Source organism: Zosterops lateralis, assembly GCF_965231275.1.
Source record: "Zosterops lateralis genome assembly, chromosome: 28".
Taxonomy (NCBI): Eukaryota; Metazoa; Chordata; class Aves; order Passeriformes; family Zosteropidae; genus Zosterops; species Zosterops lateralis.
Genome location: NC_139788.1, coordinates 4,501,562 through 4,516,308, shown reverse-complemented (window position 1 = coordinate 4,516,308; position 14,747 = coordinate 4,501,562). Strand labels below are relative to the sequence as shown.

General features: G+C 57.3%; 1 protein-coding gene across 4 annotated transcripts in view; it reads right to left on the bottom strand.

Annotated features, from left to right (window-relative positions):
* Window positions 1-3,437, bottom strand: part of WASF2 (WASP family member 2) — a gene marked incomplete at its 3' end in the record, with an annotated part of 32,313 nt that extends 28,876 nt beyond the window's left edge. For 2 of the 4 annotated variants that reach the window (XM_083879698.1, XM_083879701.1), the window contains exon 1: window positions 3,189-3,300. Of the gene's footprint in view, window positions 1-3,188; window positions 3,301-3,361 lie in introns of those variants that run through there. The other 2 variants (XM_083879699.1, XM_083879700.1) reach the window with 2 other exon arrangements.
* Between the last annotated feature and the right edge of the window lie 11,310 nt (window positions 3,438-14,747).

Here is a 14,747-nt window from a genome sequence, read left to right as displayed (position 1 = left end):
GTTGTTTCCTGTGCATTTCTTGTAGAAACTGTACAAAGGAGCAAGGGCAGAGCTGAGCCACTGGACAGGGCCCGCTGTGGCTGTTGAAACCCTCAGAAGGAGCTTTTGGCAGTGTTTTTTCCTGGTGTCCCATTCTGCATGAGGACAGCAGGAACTTTATCCACAGCACAAGGAAACACAATCGCTATTCAGTCCCTTTCCTGGTTTGTGACTGACTCATGAGCAACGTATTTTGCTCAGCTGAATGACCAAGGGCTCAGTATTATCACTAAACCAAGCAGACACAAACCCAAAACCTTGCACTTTAAAGTTATTAAACATTTTGAGTCCAGAAAACCCACAGAGAGAAATTATGAAGAAGGATTAAAGCCAAGTCTTAACACTTGCTGAAATCTTCTTTATTACAATCTGTCAAAGAAAACTGGATTTTTTGAAAAACATTAATCCTACCAACCTTTGTTCTTCTATCACCACGAAAATATAACAAAATAAACCCAGGAGAGGGATTTCTTGCTGTAACTTAATGCACATGAGGCAATCACTTTAGTTTTAACCCCTCCACCCACACACCGTGATTATCTAACCTTGGTGAATGAAATCAACTTTTCCTAGACCAGCCCTAAAGAATGAGATATATTCAAAGCACGCTGAGAAACTGGGTTGGGACTGATCAGAAGGGTTGTATTCCTTGTCATGAATCACTGTCTGCAAATATCTTCTGAGTTGTAACTCACAAAAATACACCATTTCTGTGTGGTGTGTCACATTAGTCATAGGGAAACCAGGTTTATACTGGCGTGAGCCAACAGAACGGTTTTATTTCTTTAAATTAAAATAATGGAATTTGCAACATTTACTTTTTGATCTCATCACCGGACAAGACAAAAAAAAAAAATCACAGTTCTTTTTAGAACCAGTGGAAAATATACAGTTTAGGAAAAATTTTACACTGAGCTCACCCCTAGAATTATATCCTCTTACAATCCACACTTGGAAAGCACAGCAAGGCTCATGTCAGGTGGGCTACAAGGGAGCTGCTATACCCACTCCTCCAGGCTTTAAATTGTGTATAAATCAAGGCTTTGAAAAGTAAATCCCAGAAAGTCTGATCCCACCATCACCAACACACCCAGGGATAACAGTGACAACTGCAGCTTGAGCCGAGATCAGCGTTGGGTGGCTCCTGCAAGCTCAGGTCACGCTCTGTCACTCAAACTTCACATTTTTAGCACATTCCTAAAAAAGAAATAAAACCCCCAAAGAGCCCAGGAGTTTGTGCCTGATGTGCTCTGCCCCACTGCTGGGATAAAGCTCCTGCTTGGCTCTGGACACGAGAGGGATCCAGAGTCACTCTCTGGACACACTGGCTGTGGGGAGTTGTTGGCTCTGGTTTGTTTTTAACTCAGTTTGGGATTAAACCAGGAATTGGTTTCTATGGCAAAACTCCACTCAAGGTCAGGGAGGGACAAATCAGAACGAAAAGTGTCGCAACGCAGCGTTTTGAATTCCTGCAGTGTTTAGCAGCAACTGATTCTGCAGATGTTGAAAATGGGTGGAAAACATAACTACTGCCCTTCCTCACGTGACCGAGTGCACAAAGCTCAGTACTTCCCATAAAATGGGACTTCCCAGGTCTGTGGAAGGTGTCCCTGCCCATGGCAGGGGTGGAATGAGAGTCTTTAAGGTCTCTTAGAATCCAAACCATTCCATGATTCTATAAAAGCAACATTTTTGCGTCAGTTTTGTCTCAGGGAAGCACATCCGTACTCTTCAATTTGCTTTCAGCCTCTTTTAATTTCAACTTCTCCCTCTCACAAGTCTTCAGGAAGGACACAAAAGTCTGAGGGTTACAGAGGGCTCTATCAATTATGACTCTGCCTGCAGCTGATGTATTTAACAGAAGTTTTTTTAATCATTATAAACAGAATTTCACATCCACCAACATCTGCAGTGCTGAAAGATTTAAGACTTTCTGTGTTCCCTAGTGCTGAACTCCCAGGATTAGCACATCCCTCAGCCCCACCAGTGCTCTGACCTATGGAGAGGTGCCCAATTCTGTTGTTGCATCTAAAGAAAGAGAAACAGCAAGGCCAAATGTGAAACTCTGACAGGGAATTTAAAAATCCTACCATAGGAAGGTCCTTGAAGTCAAGTGACAGCTAACAGGGAGAAGCTGCAATCCTCACCTTTCTCCAGACTGCATGTATCCCAAAGTAACCCCAACGCTAACCTAAATGCTGGTGAGGTACAACCACAAGGACATTCCCTAATAACTTATTTCTCCTCTAGAAGAAATACAGTCTGAGGCCACCAGGAGGTCAGTGCACTAAACCGAAGTATCCAACCATACCCCAAAGCATTTTTTTTTGGAAAAACCCCAAACACTGCCCTAAGCACACTACAGCACCCACAGGGGGTCGCATCAAGTAGTTCTGGATGTTTTGTGCTGTGGATGGTTCATAGACAAGGGGGTGACACACACACACACACACTCAGAAGTGTTCCCAGACAGATGGAGGGGTGCACCCAGCAGTGGGGCTGGAGCACGGGCAGGACAGAGAGGCTTCCTCCAGTGAGGGCACCCAGCTCCCACCCGGACACACTCTGGACACGATTTCACAAGTCCCGGTGTCAAACTCAGGCAGCAAATGTCAGCAAAGAGAGGGTTCCCCTGTGGCCCCCCAGCAGAGCCCCACTGCCCCCCCTCCAAAGTGACCCTGCAGCCCCCCCTTGTTTCCTGAACCCCCAGCGCTCCCCGCCAGACCCCCGGGACAGCCCAGGACAGCAGACCAGGCCAGGCCTCGGGACAGCCCCGCAGGCGGCATTTCCTTCACCCAGCTCGGGGCCCTGAGCGCCGCCGGGCAGCTACAGCCGCCCCTACAGCCCAATTCCCCACGGGCCAGCCCGGCCCGGGAACACACCCCGCACCAAACCGCGGCCTCCGGGAGGGGCTGGGGAAGTGTCAGGCCGGGGATGGAACCCCAGGCCGGGACAGACCCCCCCAAAACCCCCGCCCGGGACCACAGCAGCAGTGGCTCACTATGTGGCAGGAAACACCGCCCGCTTCCACCTTCACACTCACTATTTGGCAAGGGCCTTGCGGCCCACTCCAGCGCCTCTGCCTCTTTCCCCCGGGAAGAGACGGCCCGGGGGGGCTGGGGAGGCCCGCTCGCCCCTCTCGCACTCACCCTGTCCGCGGCTGTCCCCTCCGCGCCCCCGGTCTCACTATCACCAGGGCGGGCCGGCCCGCCCGTCCGCCATTCCACGACTCCCCCTCCCTGCCCTGGCGGACCCTCGCCCCGCCTCCCCCGGCCGCCGGGCCGCCGCGCCATTGGCTGTCCGCCAGCAGCTGCTGCCGCACCATTGGCTGCGGCTCTGTGTCAATCAAAGCCGTCCTACGCCGCTTTCGTACGGAGCCGGCGCAGCGGAAGAACCGCACCCAAGCCGGCCGCGCAAAGAGAGTAAATAAGGAGGAGAGTACCATGAGGAGAGATAGACGGGGGGAGCCTTGGGGACAGATTACGGGGACAGAGGGGAGAACCGTGCCACCGATCACAATTACGGCATCTTAAAAATATTTCTGTTTGTTTATGAAAGCCAGAATTTGATATCCTTCCAAGTGGCATTAGAGGAAAGGAGTCTCTGTCACTTCCGCACCTCCTCCGGAGAGCTCCGCCTTGGTGCTCCCGTTCGCCTCTATGGTCTCCCGCCCTGCCAGGAAAGTTCCACCTGGGGGAGCGGGGGTGTCACACCAGGGCGGGGCGGGGTCCGGGGTTTGGGGTCGGGGCTGGAGTTACGGGCCAGGGCGTGTGGGGTGCAGGGTTAGGGGACAGGACTGCAGGGGAACGGGTGGGGGCACGGGGGGCCTTGGGGAGATGGCAGTGGGGCGGGGGCTGCAGGTGACAGGGACAGTGTCGGGCTGGCCACCGGTACCGAGCAGGGCCCTGCCAGTCCTGCCGCGACTCCCCGGAGCCCGGCCCGCCCCAGCCCCCTGAGGGGAGGGTGTGCCCAGCCCAGAGCAGGGGCCCGAGCGGGGCCGGGGGGACAGCTGTGGGGACAGCCATGGGATAGCCAGGGGACATCCATGGGGACAGCCACGGGGACAGCCAGGGGACCGCCGTGGGGACAGCCATGGGACAGCCATGGGGACAGCTGTGGGACAGCCATGGGGACAGCTGTGGGACAGCCATGGGGACAGCCATGGGACAGCCATGGGACAGCCATGGGGACAGCTGTGGGACAGCCATGGGGACAGCTGTGGGACAGCCATGGGGACAGCCATGGGACAGCCATGGGACAGCCATGGGGACAGCTGTGGGACAGCCATGGGGACAGCTGTGGGACATCCATGAGCACAGCCAGGGGACAGCCGTGGGGACAGCCATGGGGATATCCATGAGCAAAGCCAGGGCACAGCCATGGGGGCAGCCAGGGGACAGCCATGGGGACAGCTAGGGGACAGCCATGGGGACAGCCCCCGCCCTCCCGGCCGGCCACGCAGGGGCGATGGCCGCTGGAACCCGCCGGATGATGCTGACTTTGGCTCCCGCCTGCATTTTCTCCCCGTGACTGGATGAAGCTGGGAACGGAGTCAGGGATTAAAGGAGCCTGTCGGGGACAAGGGGACAGGCCCTGCTGGGTGGGCACTGTCCTGCATCCCAGTCCCACAGGGACGTGGCAGCGCGTGGGGGTCACACCAGGGCTGAGAAAAGCCCTGTTTCCTGCCCGGTGTCCAGTGCAGGATAGAAACAGAGTCCTGGCATGGCTTGGGTTGGAAGGGATCTTAAAGCTCATCTTAAAACTCATGGGCAGGGACACCTTGGACTAGACCAGGTTGCTGCAAGTGACATTGAACACTTCCAGTTCCATCCTGCAACTCATCCTGGTCCTCGGCAGAGCCGGGGTGATGCTGATGCTCTCCAGAAACTGCAGGGCAGAGATCTGATGAGAAATTCCACCACATGGCATGCCATGTTTCTGCTGGTGCACCTGGATATTAAATCCTCCCTCCCTGCCTGATGATCAAACTGAGCCTGTGGGCTTGATGGGGAAGAGGGAGCGGGATGAAGGGCACTGGCACAGACATCCATCTCTTCCCTGCTCTGTGCTTCTGCTTTAAACCAAACCACAGGGAGTAAATCACCGGCGCTCCCGCCAGGAAGCAAACAAATCCCTGTCGGATCTGTGATGGCAGAGCCAACATCCCAGGGTCACTGACTGTGCCTCCTGTGCCCTGTGACACAGGCTGCCCCTGCCCCAAGGGCTCTCTGGCACCGCTGCCATCCCTCTGGATCCTGCTGGGAGGGATGGGCACACAGACATACTGAAACAGCCATTTCTTGCCTGGTTTTTGCAGCTCTTCCCTTCATGAGTTCCCACCTTTGTAGGATGGTCAGCACTTCCTGCTGCCCCGTGCTGCCTCCTGGCAGGATGGAATGGGGCACACGGGCTGGGTGGGGTGCCCAGGGCCTGGCATGCACAGACACCTGGGCTACACGGGGTGCCCGTGGGGTTCACACGGGGTGTCCAGGGTACCTGGGATCAGTGGGGCACATGGAGTGGGTGGGGTACAGTACCCCCCTGCTGCCCTGGCACCCCCACTCTCCCCTGTGGGCGTGGAGCAGGGGCTGAGGTGCTGCTGGAGGCCGCTCAGCTCCGTGTTTTCCAGGCTGCCAGCGAGCCTTTCCCTTGAAGAAGATCTGCCTCTATCTCAAGGTGTCACAGCCTCAAGGGACCTACCTAATCTGTATCTGCACTGCAACCTTTATCTCTCCTGCTCTGTTTATAGCTGCTGAATAAAACCTGCTAAACTGCAGGATCCAGCCCCCCCTCCCTGCTGCCATGCCCCCAGACACTTTTTTCCCTGATGCTCTTGCCTGCCAAGTGCTTTCCTGTGTTCTGCTGGCAGTAAATGATGCTCCAGGGGATGGGGAAGGGCAGCCAGGCTGCTCCTGCCTCCCACCTCCCTCCCAGGTGGGCTCCAGCCATGTCCAAGTCCGTGATAACCCCAGACAGACCCTGGCACATATCAGTGCCTCATCCCAGTCCTGATTCCCTCAGCCTGGGCTTGGATTCTGCTGAAAACCAGGTGGGATCCAGCAGGTCCAGCCTCATCCTTTCTCTGCATGCTTCAGGGATTGGGAAAGGGGACATTCTCCGCGGGAGGGAGGAGATGGCAGCTTGTTGAAGCCTTGGATGTCTCTTCCCTGGCCAACTGCCCCTATCCCAGCAGGCACAGCTGCATCCCTGCTCCCTGCGGGAAAGGAGCCAGGGCTGTCAGCACCAGAGCTGTGAGGATGCTTTGGAAACATGCTCCCAAGGCTCCTTCTGCATCCCTGATTCCCTGGGATGCACAAGGACACCTGGGATACCGGGGGCGGAACAGGCTCACACGATGAGCAGGGTACTCGGCGTGCAGAGGACACCTGGGATGCACAGGGTGCCTCGGATGCACGGAATGAGCAGGATGAGACGCTGCAGACGGGGTGGGTGCGCTGCTCGGGGTGCCTGGGATGGGGGACACAGGGCAGGGTCCCCGTGGTGCACAGGACACCCGGGCTGCAGTGGGGCACAGGGGTGGGAGGGCTGCCTGGGGCACACGGGACGGACGGGAGGCGGGGGGTGCTCGGGATGTCCGGGAGGTGCCCGCGGGGCCCGGGAGGTGCCCGGTGCGGGGGTGCCCGGCGCGTCCCCGCGCCAGCGTGGCGCGGGCAGTGGCTGTGCCGCTGACATTTACTAATCAGCTCTCACCCAGCGCACACCCGCTCCCTTCTCTTGCTGTCTTGTCTCCATGGAGACTCCGCAACCTTTGCTCACTCGTTAATGGTATCTCAGCAAAAGAAACTCCAACGCCACCCAGCCTTCCCCTCCCGGCCCCGGGAGAAATCCTCGCCTCTCACCTCCATCCCCATCCCCTCCTGCCGCTGGGGATAAAAGGAACGAGTCCTTGTTAGCGAAGGACCCAGCCACGGGGGCAAGTTCTGACGGTGGCGCAGGGAGGAGGGAGAGCCACCATCATCCTCCTCGCCGCCAAAAAAACAAGGCCGGGGGATTTTATTGCTGTGGCAGCAAGGACAGGCTCCAGCCATGCGGGATTCCGGCCAGCAGCCCCTTTCCTGGCTGATTTATTGAGCCACGAGGCTTGGCACGTGGTTCTGCCTGGGTTTCTGTGTTCCCCCATCCCAAACCCACACCCCAACATCCACGGAGCCACCCAAAAACCGTCCAAAGGGAGTGGCTGCTGCTGGGAACATGCTCCGTCCCCGGTGTCCTGCTCTCGCTGATTCTGTTTTCAAATTAACATGGGAAAGATGCCCATTACCTGCTTCCAGATAATGACTATGATTAGGCAGAGCTCTGCTGCCAGCCGAGATCTGAAGGATTTCTGTGCTCTCCAGCAGCGCTTTGCCAGTGCAAAAACAAGAGCAATAAAGTGTAAATAAAAGACTAAAGGAAATCGTGGGTCCATCAGCGGATGGGGTGTGTGGAAGGGGCTCTAATGATGGGCTCTCTGCAGTGGGGTGGTGGCTTCAGCCTTGCTCCAGGCAAGGGAAAATCAGAGAGAGGCTGTCCCAGTGCCTGCACCCCATGTGTGAACCTGGCTCGGCCTCTGCTTGCTGGGAACTGGGGTTTGGGGAAGGAAAATTCAAGATGTGCATGTGTAAGGCTGTTCTCGGGGGACTCCTGTCCCTGCAGATAGAGATGGGGGCTTAAAGAGGGGGGAAGAAATTGCTGGATCTCCTGAGATGACTGCTCCAGCTCCCAGAGCAGCCACTCTGCACCCACAGAGCAGTACAAGTTCCAGGTGTCCAGGGGCATCTCCATCCCAGGCCACCGGAGGCCCCTGGGCAGTGGATGCTCAGGGAGCAGCACAGGACCCATCAGGACTGAGCTTGTCCCCATCCTCTGGGGATGTTGGGATCTCACCCTCATCCCTCTGCTGAGGGAGGCACAAATCCCCTGCCTGTGCTGCCAAGCTGAGCTCCAGCTCCCTGTGAGCCTGACAAGATCCCCCCAAACAGTCAAAGATCCCCCCACCATGGCCAGAGGAGATGGAAAACCTTGGCCACAGCCATGAGCTCACCTCACTGAGAGCCTTGGAGGTGGCTCTCACCATCCCTGGGGCAGAGTGTCTCTCCTGCCTGGCCCTGCACTGATCCATGGGATGATCTCCCAGGATGGGTGTCACCATGTCTGGATGGGGGTGACGATCCCCACAGTCCTGGGGGAAGCTGGAGGGAGCTGCCATTCCCTCTGACAGCTGCTTTGGGCAGTAACTAGCATGTCCAAAAACTGGTCCCACACGTGGCTCGCAGGCCAGGTGGATCCCTGTGACCCCGTGTCACCCCACTGGCTCCCACTGCCAGCGGGACAGGCACAGGGGAGCCCGTCCTGGTTGGTTGGAGGCAGGAAGCTAATCTGTGCTCCGATTAGGCAGAGTTCCCAGCAATGGAGGTTTCTTCTTTTTTCCTCCCCCCCTCAGTGATAACAAATAATAATATAATCCCCTTAATCCCTCCCCGAGGAGCCGGCGTGCACTCCCGGCCGGGAAGCACCGCGCTTCTGCCGCTGCTGATAACTCACACCCGGGGCCCCCAGAAAAACAAACGCTTTGGCTCACACATTGCCCCCCAAAACTCCATGTGCTGCCCTGCAGCTCCCTCTCCCTACATCCCAGACCCCCCATCCAGCTCCTCTGCCATCCTGGGAGGATCCAGCATCACTCCTGGTTCCTTCCCCCTTGGCAAGGCCATCGTGACCCTGCAGAGCCCCAGACTCAGCCAAAGGGGGCCCATTCCAGACCCCCGTGGAGGCTCTGCCCTCTCAGCTCCTACTTCCTTTGCAGCAGGGAAGTGGCAAAGCCCCAGGAAGCTTGGCACCCCAGGTGCCCCTGTGCCTTCTGCTGCCCAGGGACAATGCCGTGGGTGTCCCCCCTGCACCCTCCTTGTCCTCCAGGGAGACACCAGGGAGACATCCAGGACACCCCAGCCGAGCCCCAGTGCTTTGTTTTGGGGATGTTGGTGTGGGAAGCATCCCCTCTGCCCCAGCTGAGTCCCCAGGAGTGCTGGCACAGATCCTGCACCCCCCACCCATCACTGGGGTGCTGGGAAGGAACCCATTCATCCACCTGCCAAATCCCACTGCCTTCCCAGGGACCCCAGCCTGCTACTTCCCCCCTGGTGCCGAGCCCTCCCTCCATCACCATCCAGCAAATATTAATAACAACCCTGCAGCCGCCTGTGCTTTTATTCCCTGGCTTTGCTGGCCCTGGCTCTGCTGAGCTCAGCTCCTCTGGCTCCAAAATGCCTTTTAAAATTACCGGAGAGTGGAGACCCCTGCGAGCACCCTGCCCCCGGCTGCCCCCTCCTCCCTGGCACCCACCCCGGGGCCAGCAGCACCCATGTGCCATGTGAGGAGCTGGGTGCCATCCGCCCCCCTTATTTAAGAGGCGCCAGGCTGGGCTTGATTAAAACCCAAGCGAAAGCCAGAGCCAGGGCAGAGAGGGGGATTAGATCGCTCCGGGGAATGTTAATGGACTCCAGAGCTTTCTGCCCGGCTGGCGGCTGGGATGGATCCAGCCCTGGATGGACAGGCGGGTGCAGTGAGTGCGTCAGGGCTCAGCTGGGCCCTGGAGCGCACGGCAGAGCGGGAGGAGGATGGGGGGACAGACACACGGGGGGCCGGGAGTATCTTCCAAAGGCCTGGCCGCTCCTCTGGGAAAAGCAGGGCTGGTCTGGTGCTCCAGCTGGGCACTGCCGCCCCCGCTGCCGGGGCAGGGGCCGCTCCTGGCACCCACACACCCACCCCGGCTGTCGCGGCCTGGGGGACAAGAGCAGTCTGTGATGGCAGCAGCCATGGGGGGCTCCAGCGGGGCTGGAGGGGCTGTTCCCGGCGGGAAGGGCCGGCAGAGGAGCCGCTGTTGGGGCGCGGTGCCCCCGACACGGAGCCGCTCCCCACCCGGCTGCGCTGGATTGCAGGTCTGACGTGGGAAATCGCCTCCCTCCCTCGTTAGCTGTGATTAGCATGTCAAGTGGTTGAAGTTGGTGGGTATAAAGGATGCGAGCGAAGAATAATGGCTTCAATTTTCTTCACGGCACAGCCATTAATTTGAAGGAGAAGGGGGTGTCCAAAGCTCCCGGCAGCTCCCGGCGGATCCGCCGGCCCCAGCACTGCGGGGTGAGGGCGGCTCCTGCTGCCGCCCTGCCTGGGCTGGGGGACACCACCCTCGCCGGGAGCCCGGCACCGGCACAGGCGTCCCGTGTGCTTCCCGTGGCAGGGTGATGGTGCACATGGCTGTGCAACATGTGTGATCCATGCACACCGTCCTGTGCCCCGGCACATCCCCCGGGGAATGAGGAATTGCCCCTGCTCCAGCCCCAGGTGATGGGCGGCAGGGGAAGGCAGGGGCAGGAGGGCAAATTCCTGCTGTGTTTGCAAGGGGATGGGGAAAAGTGGGAATGGGGCACAGCTGCCTTTGCCAGGATCCCTCCGTGCATCCCCACACCCGTCTGCCCTATGGATGGAGGGGTCAGTGCTCTGGCTCCCTGCTGGCCCAGCCCTGGGCCGCTCTGATGAGGAGCATCCCTCATCCCGTGGTCCTGCAGCATCCCTGCTCTCCAAGCTCCAGCATCCTGAGAGGCCAGAAGCCTCCTCCCAGCAGAGCTGCTTAATTAAAATCATCATTTCCATCCCGAAGTGCAGCCAGGCACCAGGAGCTGGCTCACCCCACATCCCTGCTCACCACGTGGCCATGCTGGAGGTGCTCCCAAAAGCAGCTCCCTGAAACCTTCAAAAAAATCCATGCTAAACAAATAAAAACACATCAAACAATCATTTCCCCCCCAAATTTTGAGCTTTTTCCTCCTTTCCCCCAGCAAACCCAACTGGGCTGTGCTGATCAATCCCCAACAATCAGCTCCATCACGAGGTTTTTCGGGCTCCAGAGTGGCTCATGCTGCTTGAGAGATATAATTGAGGCTTTAAAACAAGAAAAAAAAATTAAAATAATAAAATAAGTGAAACCAGCTGTGGTCCAAGCAGCCGGTCACACCCAGCGAGGCTCTGGCTGAGCCAGGTGATGCTTCCTGGTGGGATTTACCTACTGGGGGAAAATTTCATCATCTTTCTGTGCTGCTTGTTGTCATCTGAAATGGGAGAGAGGAAAAACAGGGCGGGAAAGAATAAATGTGATGCTTGTGGGAAGCATCGTATTGGAGCCAGGCTGGAGATGAAGGGTCAGGGTTCCCAAAAGCCCTGGCAGAAGGGGGGGTTCAGCACCTTGGGATGGGTGCTGGGTGCAGGCACAGCACCAGACAGGGATGGCTGGACCCCACACCTTGCTCCCATGCCTCAGTTCCCCTCTATGTCGTGTCACACTCAGGGGACATTTGGTGCCCACCAGGGTGGAAGCACCACATCGGGGTGGCCCCTGATGGGTCCCATTTCCCCCCAGCCCTGTCACTCTGTGAGGATGGTGGGAAGGAGGGGCTACAACCCTCATCCCATCCTCACCAGCAGCCTGCAGTGCTGTGCCCACCCTGAGGTGGGGGTGTCAGGCCCCCTTAGGACCCCGGGGTGGAGGGACAGCACCCAGCCCTCCCCCACCACCCCCCAGCTCACCCTGAGGGGCTCCTGGTGAGGGGGACAGAGGAGCAAAGCCCCGCAGTTTGTGGTTGTACTGAGGGTCCCATCTCCCCCTATCCCCACACATGGCCACATGCAGCACCCCCAGCCAGGCTCGGGGGGTCTGGAGCCCCCTGAGCCCCCACCCTGCCTGCCTTGGACTGGGGGGCTGGAAATAAACTCCCCCCAAATGCCACCTTCACCCAGGAAACTGGGACTGGCAGGTGCTCCCCGTTCCCTCCCAGCACCCCGAGGTTGGGTGGGGTGTCCTGTGAGCCCACCCGGGTGCTCACAGCGCCCCTCGCCCCCTAAAATGAGGGAGCCGCATTGGGCCGGGCTCCTCCCAGCCGGGGGCAGCTTTGTCGCCTCCCCAGCCCAGCAAAGAGGGGGTCCCTCAGCATCCCCCCCACCCCCTTCAGCATCTCCGCGGGCTGCGGTGGCGCTGGCAGCCCCGACACCCCCCCGCCCTCCCCATCCATCAGTATGCGCCGAGTGTTCCTCTCCATAGCAACCCCCCTGCTCCCCCCGGCCCCCCCAGACCCTCCCCTGGCGCAGCCCTGACCCCGCCGGCATCGCTCACCTCTCCCTCCCACCCACAGGTAGCTGCGCCCCCCGCCCCGCGCCCCCCTCTCCTCCCCTCGCCCGGAGCACGCTGCCGCCTTCATCTTCCCAGGCTGGAAGTTGGTGGATTTCTGAATTTTATTTGTTTTTGTCCTTATTTTCCTTTTTTTTTTTCTCCTTTCTGGCGGTGACGCTTCTCCCATCCATCACCGGGAAGTCGCCTGTGTTCCCGTGTCCCCTTTGCCCCCCAAGTGGTGCCAGGGAGGGACGGGCACCCCTCCTGCCTGCAAAGTCCCCACAGTGCCACCAAGCCCGCTGGCACTGTCCCCCAGTGCCACCCATCGCCAGGGCAGCAGCAGTGGGGATCACACTACATCCCGATTTGTACCAAAATTCAGCTTTCTTGATGCAATTCCCACCTGGAGGCAGATCCTGGCATCCCTCCCCCTAAACCCAGGGAGGGTCAACATCCCTCCAACCCCCGCCCCCGGCACAGCCAGGCCGTGCTCCCCCAAAAAAGAGAAGCAAGAAAGCAGCGGGCATCGCTCAATATATAGGTTTCTTTTTAATATAAAAAAAGTGCCTATTAAAAATTCCTTCCTAAATAACACAAAAAGACCGTTTGAGGGGCAAAGCGGGGGCCGGGGGGGCTCACGGGGGGCCCCTCTGGCCAGGGCAGCACAAGCACTGCACAGGGCAGCTGGGGGGGCGGGGGAAGGAGGGGGGATTTTGACCAAATTTGGGTATTTTTCCCCTTTTTTTCTTTTTGTGAATTTTGCCTTTTTTAAAATCCATTTCAGGGTGGTTTTCCTCTCTTTGTGTGTGTGTGTGTGTGTTTTTTATCTTTTTTTTTCTTTTTTTTTTTGCACAACCCACAAAGCTGAACAGAGATTGCCAAACTCTTGAGGAGGGAGGGGGGACACACAGGGAATTTGTGGGAGGAGAGGACCCCAAAGCCCACCTGGCACCCACACACGCCCCCACACCCTGAGCTCGTCACCGCCACCGCCTCAGGGACCCTGGGAAAGGGACCCCCCTTTACCCCAGCCCCCCCACTCCCCCTCCCCACCAAGAGGGTCTATGATTGATTTATTCCTTTTTTTTTTTTTCTTTTTTAAAATTTTTTTTCTTCCTTTTTTTTTTTTTTTTTTTTTTTTTTAATTCCTTTTTGTTTTTATACAAATTTGGATCTTTGGGTGTGTACTGCCAAAAAAACCAACCAAAAAAAAACCCAACAAAAAAACCAAAAACCTGCCTTCGTTCTTCAGAATAATAATAAAAAATAAAACTCAAATCATCATTGAATCATTAAAAAAAAGGCAACGGAAACCCAAGGAACCCATGCGGAAGTTGCACACCACAAAACCACAGCAGATGTACAGAATGCAATATACAAGACACGATTTATAATAAAACATTATATACAATAAATAGGTTATTGTTACTTTTTTCTTTTTTTTCTCTTTTTTTTTTTTTTTTTTTTTTTGTTGCTCGATCTGTAAATAAATTTTTTCTCAGTGCATACTGGGGGGATTTTTGCTCTTTTCTGCTGCATATTCACCTCTTGGATGCTTTAGGCCTGTTCTCCATCATTTTTGGATTCTCCCTCCGGTGCGTGATTCTCTCTCCTCTTTTTTTTATTTTTTTTTTTTTGGTGATTTTTCAGCTTTTAAATTTTTTTTTATTTTTTTTATCCTTAAACATTTTTTTTTTTAACTTCTTTTCTTCAAAAGTATTTACAATTGCTGGTTTTGTGCAGGAAATGAAAATTAATCAAATAAAAAATAAAACTTAAAGAGTCCCTCTGCTTCTGGCTGGGAGGAGAGAGAGAGAAAACGCGGCGCCGGCGCCACGGCCGAGGCGGGGGCCGGGGGCGAAGCGGGGGCGGCAGGGGCGGGGTCCCCTCCGGAGGTGCCCCCTCCTCTCCTCTGCTCTGCTCTGCTCTGCTCTGCTCTGCTCTGCTCTCCTCTCTGCTCCGGCGGCCGGGAGGGCTGGGGGGCGCAGGGCTGGGGGTGCTGTGCCTGCGGAGAGAGGGAGAGAAGAGTGAGGCACCTTGGGGTGCCCGCCCACCCCGGCACCCACGGGCCCGCATACCCGGGGGTCTCCACCCGCGTACCCGGGGGTCCTGTTCCCCCCAATCTGGTACCCAGGGGGCCGGGGTCCTGTTCCCCCAATCAGGTACCCAGGGGGCCGGGGGTCCTGTTCCCCCCAATCTGGCACTCACATACCCAGGGGGCCGGGGTCCTGTTCTCCCAATCAGGTACCCACATACCCGGAGGGACAGGGTCCTGTTCACCCTAATCTGGCACCCACATACCCAGGGGGCTGGGGTCCTGTTCCCCCCAATCTGGCACCCAGGGGGCTGGGGGTCCTGTTCCCCCCAATCTGGCACCCAGGGGGCTGGGGGTCCTGTTCCCCCAGTCTGGTATTCACATACCCAGGGGGCCGAGGTCCTGTCCCCCCAGTCTGGCACCCAGGGGGCCGGGGTCCTGTTCCCCTAGTCAGGTACCCACACACCCCCACACACCCACATATCTGGCACCCAGGTGTTTGGGGTCCTCTCA